This window comes from Pectinophora gossypiella, chromosome 9, assembly GCF_024362695.1.
Source record: "Pectinophora gossypiella chromosome 9, ilPecGoss1.1, whole genome shotgun sequence".
In the NCBI taxonomy this organism is placed as follows: domain Eukaryota; kingdom Metazoa; phylum Arthropoda; class Insecta; order Lepidoptera; family Gelechiidae; genus Pectinophora; species Pectinophora gossypiella.
In genome coordinates, this window is record NC_065412.1 from 11065906 (window position 1) to 11080124 (window position 14219).

The 14219-nt window shown below is 35.4% G+C and overlaps 2 protein-coding genes across 5 annotated transcripts in view; one reads left to right on the forward strand and one right to left on the reverse strand.

Annotated features, from left to right (window-relative positions):
• LOC126369646 (probable GH family 25 lysozyme 3) overlaps positions 1-14219 on the reverse strand; it is a 222776-nt gene that overhangs the window by 122651 nt on the left and 85906 nt on the right. The window lies entirely within an intron of this gene.
• Positions 1-14219, forward strand: part of LOC126369717 (uncharacterized) — a 259915-nt gene that overhangs the window by 86176 nt on the left and 159520 nt on the right. The window contains exons 1-2 of one of the 4 annotated variants that reach the window (XM_050014290.1): positions 2600-2735; positions 4353-4632. The exons of 1 other annotated variant lie outside the window; for it this stretch is intronic. The gene's annotated coding sequence lies outside the window, so the exon portion shown is untranslated. Of the gene's footprint in view, positions 1-2599; positions 2736-2794; positions 2949-3261; positions 3277-4352; positions 4633-14219 lie in introns of those variants that run through there. 2 more of the 4 variants (XM_050014291.1, XM_050014292.1) reach the window with 2 other exon arrangements.

Sequence of the window (14219 nt, forward strand, 5' to 3'; positions counted from 1 at the left end):
CAACTAAGAAATTAATTTATCCTTGACCATAGAGCTTTAAGTAGTACTAAGTTGTAAAATCCATGATTAGCCTAGTAAATATAATGTTAGCAATATTTCTACATCATGTTTATGTTCAAAATTTACATTAAACATTTAGCTGAAGTCTTAAGTAACAATTTTACGACTTCTTTATGGCATATTATCCTAATTTCGACAATACTTAGTTTCATTATTTCCTAGCTCTACAACTCATTTCGTCAACATTGGTGCTAATTCCTGTAAATACCATCTAATTTTATTTTAAGTTATATCTGTCATTTTCTTATCCGCCGAAAAGGAAAGGGACGGGTAATTGACAAGCATAAAATTTATGAAACATACGTCAATTTTAAGCACAAATCTAAACCAACCGTCTAAAAATTTTACATCAGTCAATAACCCGACACATTCATTTACTCATTCTTCCTAAAATTAAGAGCTGTGAATCATCCGTCCCTTTCCTTTTCGACGGGTATGAAAATGACGGATATAACTTAAAATAAAATTAGGCGGTGTTTGCAGGAATCGGGGCCATTGTGTATTTAAAAAATATATGTGATGTAATCAATCAATAAAATATATATTTAATAAATATAACTAAGTAATCAATCACATATTTTATTAAGTTCTTTCACACTAAGGTTGCCTGGAAGAAATTGCTACTTAGCAATAAGGCCGCCGCTTCTCTTGTCACATTTGTAATTGTTTTTATTAGTGTTGTGTTTTTGAGCGTTTTTGTATTGTATTGTAAAACATAACGTGACTATATTCCTAATTTTGGGAAAGTCAAAGTACACTCATCATCTGATGAACTAAGTAACCGCGTTTCACCGAGCTTTCCCTAATAATTCCACACATTAGAAATACTGTTTTTGTCGCTTTGACGACATATATATGTCCAACAACGTATTCTATGTTTTTATAACTTAAGTATCAAAAGTTTCATCGCAATTTGTTTATAACTAACTTATGGTACATAAATAGCCTATATACGTCCCACTGCTGGGCACAGGCCTCCTCTCAATCAACTGGAGAGGGTATGGAGCATACTCCACCACGCTGCTCCACTGCGGGTTGGTGGAGGTGTTTTTACGGCTAATAGCCGGGACCAACGGCTTAACGTGCCCTCCGAAGCACGAAATCAACTTACTTTTTCGGACAATCAGGTGATTCAAGCCTGAAAAGTCCTTACCAAACAAAGGACAGTCTCACAAAGTGATTTCGACAGTAACTTATGGTACATCGACCTATTATTAACCGACGTCAAAAAAGGAGGAGGTTCTCAATTCCTATTCCAATCTGTTTTTTATTCTTAGTTTAACAGTGCAAAGAGATGCGTGACGCAACACTTAGTTGCTGCATTGCTGTCCTTAGCTATTATTAAAGAAGCTGTTCTTGAGATAGATAGGATAATAAATAAATATAATAAATATAAAATACTTTATTGCACGCATAGGAAAATAAAGATACAGAAGTAAAGAGCTCAATAGGAGGCCTTATTGCTAAAGCAGCAGTGTCCAAAATGACCTTCATTATAATAGCCTATGGATTCGTGATAAACAATACTACAGACATAATGTAAGAAATAATATAAGGTAAGGCGCCTAGTTATTCACAAATAAGGTAAAAATATATCCTACTGATCTGTAATAATACTAATGCCTAGTATGATAGTGGTAATAAAAAGCAATCGACATGCTTGGTAAGGAAATATTGCGTGAAACTTGAAATTGACGCAGACAGCTGGCTGGTGTAATATTTTTTTGCTACAACCTTTTGCAGTATGAAAATTCACAGGAAGATAACGATTGATAATGTATGTTTTACCCTTTTTTGATTAACTGCTACAGACATCTCCTTATCGATGTACATGGTAGTCTGAAACTTTGGGAAGAACAAGAATTTCGGCGTTCACAGCGATATAATATCCGCTAAAGTGCGTCTCTTGATACTTGTGGTAAAATCACAAGGTTGACAGCTAGCAACTGAACGCTCCACATTTGTCCAACCAAGTAGTGGATGTAATAATTCGCAAACTTCATCATATGGCAAAATTAATGGTAACACTTTAATAAACGACCTTGATATTTTAATGTAGTCTTTAGACCTTCCAAAATGACCTCACAATGACCCCATAATTTAGGAGTAATAAAATCGCCATGAATCTGGGGTTAAAATTTACTTTATTATTACCCTTTTATAATGTTATGTATGTAAATTATTGGTTTTCATCTTTTTTATGTTAATTTAAATTCGTTTCAAAGAATTAGTAATTACTCGGTGATAATTTTTCCAACAATCGTAGATATGATAAAAAGTTGTCGCTTTTGGTACTGAATTGACTATTGACATCACCAGCAATCACAATTCATTATCATTCAACTTCACTTTGTATCCCACGAACAAAAACATAGACGAAGGCGCTTGAACAAACCCGATCTTCCGTTTTCCGCATCCAGTTACCTCCTTGCGCTCCATAAAACTGACTTAGCCAGGTTAAATAAACCAAGCCGACCAATTAGCCGTAACTCGTTATTAATCGTCCAGTTACGATGCCGGCCACTGGCTACGGCTAGATTTTCCGCGACGAAGCCTTCGACCTGCAAACTCGATCGAAACGAAAATGTCATTATCATCCTAAACAATAGACGAGAAGGCGACGGCGGCATTCGTGCGTGGAGCACCGCGCTGGGCACACGCGCGCCAACAAACAGGTACCCACTTATCGTACACCATCGTATACGTTTTGTGCCTTATCGTGAAAACTTCAGTCGTACACTTTTTAACATCGCATTGTTCGAACGAGATGCACTTATCTTGATGCGTTATGGCCGAGAGTGATAAACTTCTAGCCCTTATCGGCAGTGCTCATGATTCGCGATGTTCTTGACATTGGCAACGATCCCGCGTGAAATTGTAATTGCTACGTGAGTTTGATGTTTTACTTAGTGTTTAGAACGCGGATTCAGTGGCAGTGCTTCCAACAATTAGTCTCGCTTATGAATATTCATATTTGTGTAGAGGCTACCACCGTAGCTATCTACATTTATTGTTCTGGAATCATTGTTATGGAGATCCGAGATGAGGACGCAAGGTTTTAACTCGTAAACAGTACAATGAAGATAGATTGACGGAAATAATTATTGAATTACCTTGTCAACTTGAAAATTATTTCTTGTTTCGTCTTTCGTTTTAAAATTTTTGATCATTCATCGAGTAAGCTTGTGATAATTCAATCTTGACTTATTTTCCCAGGTGAGCCATTGAGTTTTTCTTTGTGTGCATTTTTCTGTCATGTCAAGGATAGGTTCCGTAGCTAGGGCAATTTTCCGCCGTCACGTGTTCTGATGTGATCGGTGCGCATAAAAACCAGCCGCGTTCTGGACCTAACATTTGTTTAATGGCAACGTAATTCTGTATTTTTATCGTGTGAATATCTGAACACCGTGGTACTAAAATAAAATATAAGGAAAATAACTTATCAATTGATAAAACTAAGTGTTTATTTATATTTTCTTGTGAGATGAGGAAGCAGGTAAAATCTATAACAAGATAAAAATTCTATATATCATAAATATATAAATAGACGTGTAAATATTTTGTTTCCAAAACAGATAAGTTCAATGTATTTCAACGTATCTAATGATCAATGTCATCAAGTGATTGTGATACAACGGTCAAATCAGTGGACAAATGGATTAATAATATACCTCTACAAGTTTTTGGAGCCTATAAAATTTATCATTTCCGTACTTGTGTCTACTCATAACAGTAAAGTAAGACTAAAATTTTGTCATTTGTCATTCTATATTATGTAGGTTTTAGATGAAGGTTAGTTTACAAGCAATAACTTCATAAACAAGGTAAAACATGCTTGCTCATCTCTTTATATTTCTTCTGACTTGTTTCAATTTCTAGTCTCTACATTTTACATATCTTTATTGTTATGTATGTCTACTTTGACAAGTGTCACAATAACGTTATAAGTACTTAGTAAAATGATTGTAATTAAAGGATTTTGTTGCCATTACGTGTTATCATTCAGGTCACGCGGACTGAATCGTGTTAATATTTTTACAACAAGGATTTGCGAATCATAAGATGGAACGAGACCATTTCAAGGTTCTCAGAGTCGTGGAAAATTTGTGTTTACTAGGAAATTAGTGAAACTACTTCAAGTGTAATTGTTCTCAACAACAATTAATGCCTTTTGTAAAGGAAGTAACGACGAAAGTAAAACTCTGCCATAACGCAAAAAAGTGAATAGGTGTACCACGTATATTACGCGTCAGTTTTTTTTTCTAATGGAGCTTTATTTTTTTTCCATTTAGGAAGTAGATAAAGTCGTTCAAGATCTACCCGATCTTGGAACGACCACCGAACAAAATATAAACGAAATCGGAAGAGGAAGCAGTTCCTTGTCACAGTTGAAGAAATATTATTAAAAAAGTGACTGTTGTTCTAAAAGTGATGTGCTGTGAGTGACGTAGACCGTGCTTGGATCAGTGATGTTTTAGTGTGAGGTAATCCCGCGCAGAAAACTGGAGGTCGACACGTATGAAGTGTCAGTTGACGTGCAGCTGACAACAGATGTCATCCCGATCGAAGTCGGTGAGTTTAAAAACGTATATACATATACCTGCGTCATACTATAGGTCAAAAACATACGTTACCCGTTTTGCGATGAAACGGGAAATATGAGATAGAATGCTACTTGAATATGCTTTGTTAAATGTTCAATTATGTCTGGAATTTGAGTCCACGAATGTGAACTGACAAGTTCAAATATTCGGTCGGATGTAACATGTCACGAAGACCTTCGTGTCCATTTAGATATCCTGCTAAATTCTACTGTGGTTCTTTCAGGACTTTTAGGTACTTACCACAATATTTTCTTACATAAGAGCGAATATGCACTTTTTGGGTAAGTCGATCTCATGGTCACTTATCATCAGGTGAGGTTGTGTTCAAATGCATCAATAAAACTAAATATTGTAGGTTTTCTTACATGTATAAAACGCAATATATAATTATTCTTCTTCTGTCTATAGCGTGGATTGTGAGGTGGATTATTTACGTCACAAATACGTATAAGTACATCTAGAGATTGACCGTATAATAAATAGTTTTAAAAAGTACTTAAGCGAAAAGCGAAAAGTACCCTGGCAAAAACCCAATACAAAACTTTTTGAAATGAGAATAAGTACCAAAAACATCAACGTCTCTTGCAAATGAACTCATCTCTAAGTACCTACGTACATCATTGCGTACGTTTGTACATTAGAAAAGACACAAGTACACTCATAGTTCAACAAAAAGTGCTACAGGCTATTGAATCACTGTATCAAGGTCCACATTTTTTGCCAAGTTCAAAGTTGATTGCTTAAAGACTGTTTTATATGGACTTTGCTCTCTTGTATAGACTCAGGTGCAATTTTTTATAATTACGTCAGTGATTCTACAAAAATCGCCAATAATGTGCTTTGGGTAAATAGCAATAGGTTGAACTTCATTTGTTTTTTGTGGATATATTGAAATTAGAAGATACCTTTGTAAATATATTTTTTACAGTAAGTTGTACTTTGTTCTATCATAAAGTTTGGACTTTGCATACATACATACATACATAAACTCACGCCCGTAATCCCTAACTACTACTACTCTACTCTACTTGGACTTTGCATAGCTATACTTAAGCAGACAAATTTATATAACATTAAAATCAATACGAATTCTTAGAATCATTACTGTAGAAAAAACATTCCATCGCTGGTTTTTCCACAACAACCATTTAGTTGACATTAGAGCAAGTTTTAGTAAATGAACAATATTTTACGTAGCAGTGTTGAGTTCATTTCCATGTTTCGCTAGTACCTTAATCCGATGATGTAAATAGTGTTAATTCTATATATAAGCATTTTTTTCACCTTCAGATATTTTTTCTCTAATTATGCCCACTTCTCGGTGAAATGAAATCTACGTAATTCCGGTTGCGCATAAGTAATTTGCATATATTCTTAGTTATAAATAATGGCTTCATACTCTTTGGATTTGATTGAAATCGTGTAGGTATGTATAACTTTTTGCCGATCAAATCGAAAATTACAGTTGCTGTACGTTAAAAATTTGAGACTTAAAAATTACGCAGGGCAGTCCTTATATCCAAACAAAGGCTTGGTAATTAAACAATTTCTTTTAATATATAATGATACTTATTGATTACGTTTCATAGATACACAAAGGTATTAAGTACGTTTGTGTTAAGTACCTGAAGTATTAGTGGTTATTACGAGACATATCACAGAAATCACTTTGTGGTCCCTGGTTTGGTTAGGACATTCCAGGCTGATCACCTGATTGTCCGAAAGTAAGATGATCCGTTTTTCGGAAGGCACGTTAAGCCGTTGGTCCCGGTTACTATTTACTGATATAAGTGAGTAATCATTACATGAGCCATGTCAGGGGCCTTTGGCGGCTCAATCACAACCCTGAGGCTGGTATTTCACTTCACAACCCACACACCACCACATTTTCACTCTGCTGATCCGAAGTAGATTAAAAGATCATGAATATTTCATGTGTATGTGTATTCTACTAAATTTTGTTTCTGATTGCTATACTTAGATAAGTATCGGTTTATTTTTTCTTTGTCGCCGAAACGTGACTTCATAAGTAGGGTCCTGTCTGTCTGGTCGACCGTCTAGTCTTGATTATCTAAATTGGTCACTGAGTCGAGAGTTTTTAGTTTATTTTAAATGCCACTGGCCACTTTAGCATTAAATACATACTTATTTGTTTACACATTATTTCTATCACAGTTATTTAAAAAAAATATTGAAGTATTATGTTTGATAGTGAAAAAGTGTATAAAGTGTATACTTACTAGTAAATATTTTTTGAAATGTTATGAGGAAGATGGTTAAATAAAAAAAGCCTTCTGGCACGTAAGTTCCAGACCTTCAATCTTCAGTGAAATAATGTGTATGAATTTATCGCGAATGTGGGTTTCGTTACGATCTTTTCCTTCACGGCGGAGCACGTGATAATATTTTTTTTGGGTGATAAATAAAAAGCTAAAAGAAAAACGTGTCATTATATTTCTGCGTTAATAGTTTATAAGTTCGCAAGTCGCAACGCACAGATGTCCACCCGACAAAACGAACCGTTAAAACATTGTCATAAATCAGCATTTAATAACATTTATTTTTTTAACTAAAAGCTGATATGTTACTTTTTAGGCGAAAAGACTATTATTAGAGTTGATAGATACACGTTTATAGGTACCACGATGAATTCAGGCGGAAGCTATGTGAATAACCAGTTTTTGATTTTACCATGTGAAATACCTACGAATCTATTTTGTACATTTATTGCATATTATTTTACGCAAACTCAAAAATATATTTCTTCGAAATACTATTACTACTTTATACTTCCCATTTTTTTTTGTCGAACGTCTCATCCGCCAAAAATAGCTACTAGAGTTTTTTAACCTGTAAAGCATAAGAAAAGTAGCTGCAAGAAAAACCTAAGAACAGGACTGCAATATATATCCTTTCCTTCATAACTATATCATTGGTGGATCATGGGGTGATTACCAGAAGTCTTACGGCTCATCATATCCATCTTTAGATGACTATCAGAAACAACTGCAGGTTTTATTTAAGGCTCTGCCCACCCCATTAAGGATGACAGGTTTGAGTTTATGTGTCTGGCTCTAGCAACCAAGCTACCATTGGCGTCAGTGCGCATGCGTCGTCAATATGCTACGTACTTGTCATAATAATGGTGATTGCACCGTCGATCATCCTAATGACACTGCGCAAATATGTTGCGCATAGCATCCGCTTTTACGGAAATTAGGTATCTTCCTGTGTATTAGGTACCTATATAAGCACAATTTTTTAATAATGACCTACATGATGTACTTACTTGTTGTTTGGATCATATTCATTAGTTGATGAAGAGTGAATTGCTATCAATCAATCAATAATTCTTTATTGCACAACATAAGTAAGGACATGTACAAACGAATAAAATAAACAATAGGCTGCTATGTTTTGTGTGTGTTGTTGGGGTTGCTATGTTATGTACCATCGCCCAAATAAATAGTAACAGCTTATTATTATTATTAATCACACACATAACGCAAAAGAGATTAAAAATACTGGTACTAATGTCTTCTTTTAAAAATAAACTTAAAGTTTATAACAATATGGCAGCAATGTAACAAAATATATTTTTTTTGTTATTTTTTATTTTTGTACTAATAGCATTTTTGTATATATTATAAACTCTTGGATAACAACTAATAAGCTAATCATAACTGTTTTTATTGTTTCTCATATTAAGTGAATTTGTAATTCTTTTTGAGATATAAAATATCTTTAACCTGAACATAAGCTCACGAGTATATACCAATTGAGGTAGTCAGAGGTAAATACACCATCTCAGATGAACTAAGTACCCACGCGTCACCTAGCTTGCTGTTAGACCAACGTGATAGTTAACTTTCGATAGGGTGCTGGTTCTCTCTCTCTATTTAAGAGCTGCGCTCTTGTCGGTGGAGTAACCGCCATTCCTCTCTTCTTCCCGCCAAAACCTTCACCTCCCGATACGACACGACCTGCACCTTCTCTTTTATTTGTTTGTTTGTTTTGTTTGTTTGTGGGTGCTGGTTAAATAAGACAAAATCCCGAAGTTTTAGAAGACGCGTATATTGTTCACCATTACAGAAAAAGTATTATTAAAGTATTGCCATACTTAAATAATTATTTAAAAACTAAAGTGTTGGGGTTGCCAATAGTTGGTGAACCGTATCGCCGTCTATAATGGTCGAGCCAACTATGTGTGTGTGCGTGTGAGCCAATTATTAGTAAAGGTTTAAAATAATACTGTTCAGTGAGTTGTATCTCTCTGGCCAAGAAGGGACAGGAGGGGGGCGCAAGATGTCACTAGCATCATACTTAGTTAGTGTAACGTTTGATATGTGTTCGACGTCAATTATGACCGTCATGATACACTTAGTACCGACGAGTACTCGTCGAGGGTAAGGTCTTGAGTCGGTACTCAAGGCGAAGATGTCCTTCTTCTTATCGCGTGTGTTGTCAAGCGGATTACCAACTTCATCAACCCTGGTGACAGGGTTATTATTGAGCCGCCAAGGGCCCCTGACATGGCTCATGTAACGATTACTCACTTACATCAGTAATTAGTAATCGGGACCAACGGCTTAATACGTACCTTCCGAAACACGGATCATCTTACTTTCAAACAATCAAAGTAAAAACATAGAACACGCTCAGCTGCTTATTTTTCCGGGCATGTGGTAAAAACGGCTAAGAGATTGCGTCCTTTCTAACATGATAAACCATCTTAGCTTAGAAGTGGATGCAAGTTTTCTTCTGATTATTTGTAACTCTACCAACCCCATTAGGAACTACAGGCGTGTGAGGTAATGGGCCTCATGTGTTGGTTCATCATCATATTGGTATGGACACACTCCTTGATTCCAAGTTTTTACGATAAAAATGCTTGAATCACAGTTTTTAGGAGACGCTTACTTATAGGATATTAAATAATGGACACGCTCCTTGGGTAGCAGTTTTTACGAGACGTTCATAGGATATTAAAACTTATAATAAATCGAATCGATATAACAATATTAATGTTATATTTATAACTTAAAATATTATTATTTCATTTTATAATAGGTGTATTTTTATGTCGTGATAAAGTAAACTTTGAAATAAGTACTAATTTTTGATAACTGCGATTCAGTTCCTACTCTGTAATTAGATTAATTGGCGAAAAATTATGTATGGCATAGTTTACTACACTGCTGCATGGCTTGGTGGATAGAGCGTTGGGCTCACAATCTGGAGGACAAGATTCGATTCTCGATGGGAACATTGTCTTTACCACTTTATGCGACTGTCTTTTATTTGGTCAGGACATTGTAGGCTTGAATCATCTGATTGTTTAGAAAGTAAGATGATTCCGTGCTTTCGAAAGGACATTAAGCCGTTGGTCTCAGCTAATAGCCATAAAACATCTCTACCAATGCTCTGAAGTATTGAGGACCTTTCCAGGACACGTTCCTGAAAACTAGTATAGATGGCGTTATACAGATTTAAACATGATAATTACCTATTTTCTCATTGCTCGGGTACATAATTATTCAAAAATAATAATGTTATGGCAGAAGCATAAATAAAAATAATTGTAGCTTGATATTTGTATCAGATATGGTATAGAATTACGTTGCTACCTGTATTGCTTCTCCTTATTTTGTTTAGAATAATAATGGGTGGAAGATGTGTTGTGGCTGGGTGTAATAACATGGGTCATCATTTATGCTCACCGAACGACCTCTGTGGTCCAGTGGTTGAGCGTTGGGCTCATGACCCGGAGGTCCCGGGTTCGAATCCCGGTGGGGACATATTACAAAAATCAGGCTGATCACCTGACTGTCCGAAAGTAAGATGATCCGTGCTTCGGAAGGCACGTTCAGTCGTTGGTCCCGGTTACGACTTACTGATGTAAGTAAGTAGTCGTTACATGAGCCATGTCAGGGGCCTTTGGCGGCTCAATAATAACCCTGACACCAGGGTTGATGAGGTTGGTAATTCACCTCTCAATCCACACGATAGAAGAAGATTTAAAAAACGAAGATATAAGATGCATATGTCTGTTATCCATGAAATTAGAAGGTTAACACTGTACAGCGCCATCTATATTATTTTTGGGGAACGTAGCCAGGATTGTCCCTCATTTCATTCTCGTAAGTTGAGGACTCCAGCAACAGCCTCCGTGGTCTAGTGGTTAGAGCGTTAGGTTCACGATCTGGAGGTCCGGGGACTTTGTCGAAATCACTTTGTGAGACTGTCCTTTAATTGGTAAGGACTTCTCAGGCTTGAATCACCTGATTGTCCGAAAAAGTAAGATGATTCCGTGCTTCGGAGGGCACGTTAAGCCGTTGGTCCCGGCTATTAGCCGTAAAAAACACCTCCACCAACCCGCAGTGGAGCAGCGTGGTAGAGTATGCTCCATACCCCCTCCGGTTGATTGAGGGGAGGCCGGTGCCCAGCAGTGGGATGTATATAGGCAGTTTATGTAAGTTGAGGACTATAAATCTTACATGGAAAAGTACCACTGCCAGTTTTGTATTGTTAGTTCTGCGTCTTTTGTAACGAAACTCATAAACTAAGTACATGCGACTCGTACAGTCATGAGCAATTTCATGTACCCACTTTAGAACCCTGTCGCACTATCATATTTGACATTTAATAAGACTTACGGTTTAATTTGTCAAAAAAGTTAATGTGACATGGTTTCAAAGTGTAACATATTATTAGTACTCGTGACCGTACATAATGTTGATTTGTTTATGTTCGTCTCTGGGCTTGTGAGTCAGGAAAGTATTTAGTAGGTCACTGCGCAAAGGATTGTATACATTTTATGTGCTATAACCGAGATCAAGGTAACAATCACACTCGATGCGTATTGACGCATATTACTTATCAGGGCCTTGAGAGATAATGCCTCTAGAGAAAAAAGGACCTCGACGTAAGTCCTTTTTTTTAAATCGTACTGTTTTCATCCGTCTTAACTTACTTTGTATAAAAAGTGTGAAGTAACAGTGACAGTGTTTGTGTAAAGTGACTGAAAATTTTCATCTGATTATTTGAGAATCTGCCTGCCTAACTCTCCCGCTACCTCTACCTACCCCTTTTGGTAATATGGGCGTGATGCTATGTTGTGTTATGCCCGCGTAAAACTAGAATAAGTCAGGTTAAAAAAAATATTTGGTTTCTTAAAAAGTTGATTCCTGAAAAAAACCCTATCAAATAATTAATTAAGACACAAAACAACTCAGTTTATCCTGTAAATGTCTTGTAAATTTGTGTGCAATAAAGTGTTTTATTATTAGTTGTATGACGTTTTCATATCTCTGGCCTATGGAGTCCCCGGACTATTGGAGGGTGTGAAGCCGAATCCAACAAATTTGGAAGACGTCTTCAAAAGCTAAAGGAATTCATATATTATTTAGTTCAAAAACACTTATCACTTATTACTTTGTATCACCAAGGGTTATTAGTAGGCTCTACCGTATCAACCTTCAAAATAAGTCAAGTAGATTATAACCTTGTCAAGTCAAGTGACCGATGAAGACGAAGCACCGTGACGTTCTGAATAATTTGTTTGTTCACTTTTCTCTCTTTCTAGTGATATTAAAACATCTATTTTTAAAAGGCTTATCTCTTGAGACTCTCTGTAATGTGTTCACAAGTGTTTACAAGATGCTACTAATCCTCTAAGGTATCTGTCGCAATATCTTGCGTGATAAAATTGTGTTTACTACAAAAGGTATATCTATTTAATGTATTCTATTGTCTCATATTTCATACCGACATAAAGCCTCTTATCAGCTTTATGTTCTCAAAGTTCATTTATTTAGCGCTAGAACATAGGTACTTACCTACGAATTCCATTCTTAAACATTCGCATCATCGTAAGCGGACTTTGTGAAAACGGGTTAACGCTAGGCAGATGATGATCTTTAAAATGTTTTAAAATGTAGACTATTACAGATTATTTTAGATTTTTTTAAATCTAAGTTATTTGTTAAGGGAGACCTGGGGGGTTAAAAAGGCCACATCGAAACAATTCATCTAAAAAGCAATATTGCTATTTGACATTTGTTTGCATTGCGCACTTAATTTTATATGCGCAAATGTCAAATTGTAATATTGCTTTTTAGATGAATTGTTTCGATGTAGCCTTTTTACCCCCCCGGTGTCTCAAAGTACAGAATTTAATCTAGTTTGAGCACCAATCTTTTATAACTATTTGATGTGGCTGTTTTTATTTTTTGAGCTAGTAGTGGTCCATTTCCTCAGGGATAGATATGAAGTACTCGTAAAATAAAAGAATTATTAAGAAAGAAAATTAAATAGCGATAATAATAATGATTTCTGAAGTAAAGTACAAAATCTTGAAAAAGGTAACCGTAAATAATCGCTAAAGATACACGGAGGTTTGTAGCCAATGAGTCCCTCTATCTAATTTTTATTTTGAAGGTAAACCTCTGGGCCGCCTTTTAGATAGATTAACTTAATAAAAAAATATTAGGTACTATTATAATGTTTTCAACGCCTTAGAATAGACAGAATTGACGCCTTTGAATAGATAGACAAATCCACGTGTTCTTAATTATTGTATGTGTGTATATATCTACCAATTATTCTATTATTCTTACTGCACTTAAATTTATTTTAACGTAATATATCTCCTATGTTCTACTATAATATTGATTGGCTGCCATCGCAAATGCCAAGCCCAAATGTCAGCAAGGTACTCTGCTTGGAAGTCTTGGCATTGCTAATTTATTTACCACACCAACCTTAAGTATTCAAAGGTTCTATTGCAGTTTATATGTATACAGGGTGTTAGTGACATCGTAACGAAAACTTTTAGGGGTAATGGAGACCAGGATTCTCAGTTTATATCAAGTGGAAAGTTCCGTCGCAAAAGTATGGAAATGAAAATAATTAAAAGAAACTCAAAAATTTTCATGAATTTTGCGACGGAAAATTCCACTTGATATTAACTCAGAATCATCATCTGAATCATCCCTTACTATGTTACTAACACCCTGTATATAAGGAATTTAGAAAGTGATAGGATTGTGTCAGGTGAAAGGAGAAGGCTTAGTTAGACGTAATTCCTTTTAAGGATGATTGAAGATGTTGTAACTAAAATTGCAGACCGCCGAGTATAATTGAATAGTCTTTAATTGTTTTACGTTGTTGCCATTTATTATAATTTTTTGACGACATTTTATCGATAAATATCAGATTTATACACTACTCGGCCGGAGAAAGAAGTAGGGAAAAATACCCGGTAAAAAATGAAGACAACTTGTCACTTGATTGTATTAGGGTAAATATTTAGAACTATTATCAAACAATTTCAATAACCTTCGTAACGTACGCAACTATATTTCCCAAAGTAGTTAATTAAATATAATAGAAGTTAATGATGATGAAATGTAGGTAAATAAACTGTATATTATAAAACATAAACAGTGTTTGCTGTATATATTTAGTAGGCGAATTAAATCACCTACCTAAAAAAAAATAAGTATATTATGAACAAAAAATAAACTTAAACTAAATAATAATTATTAATACTAA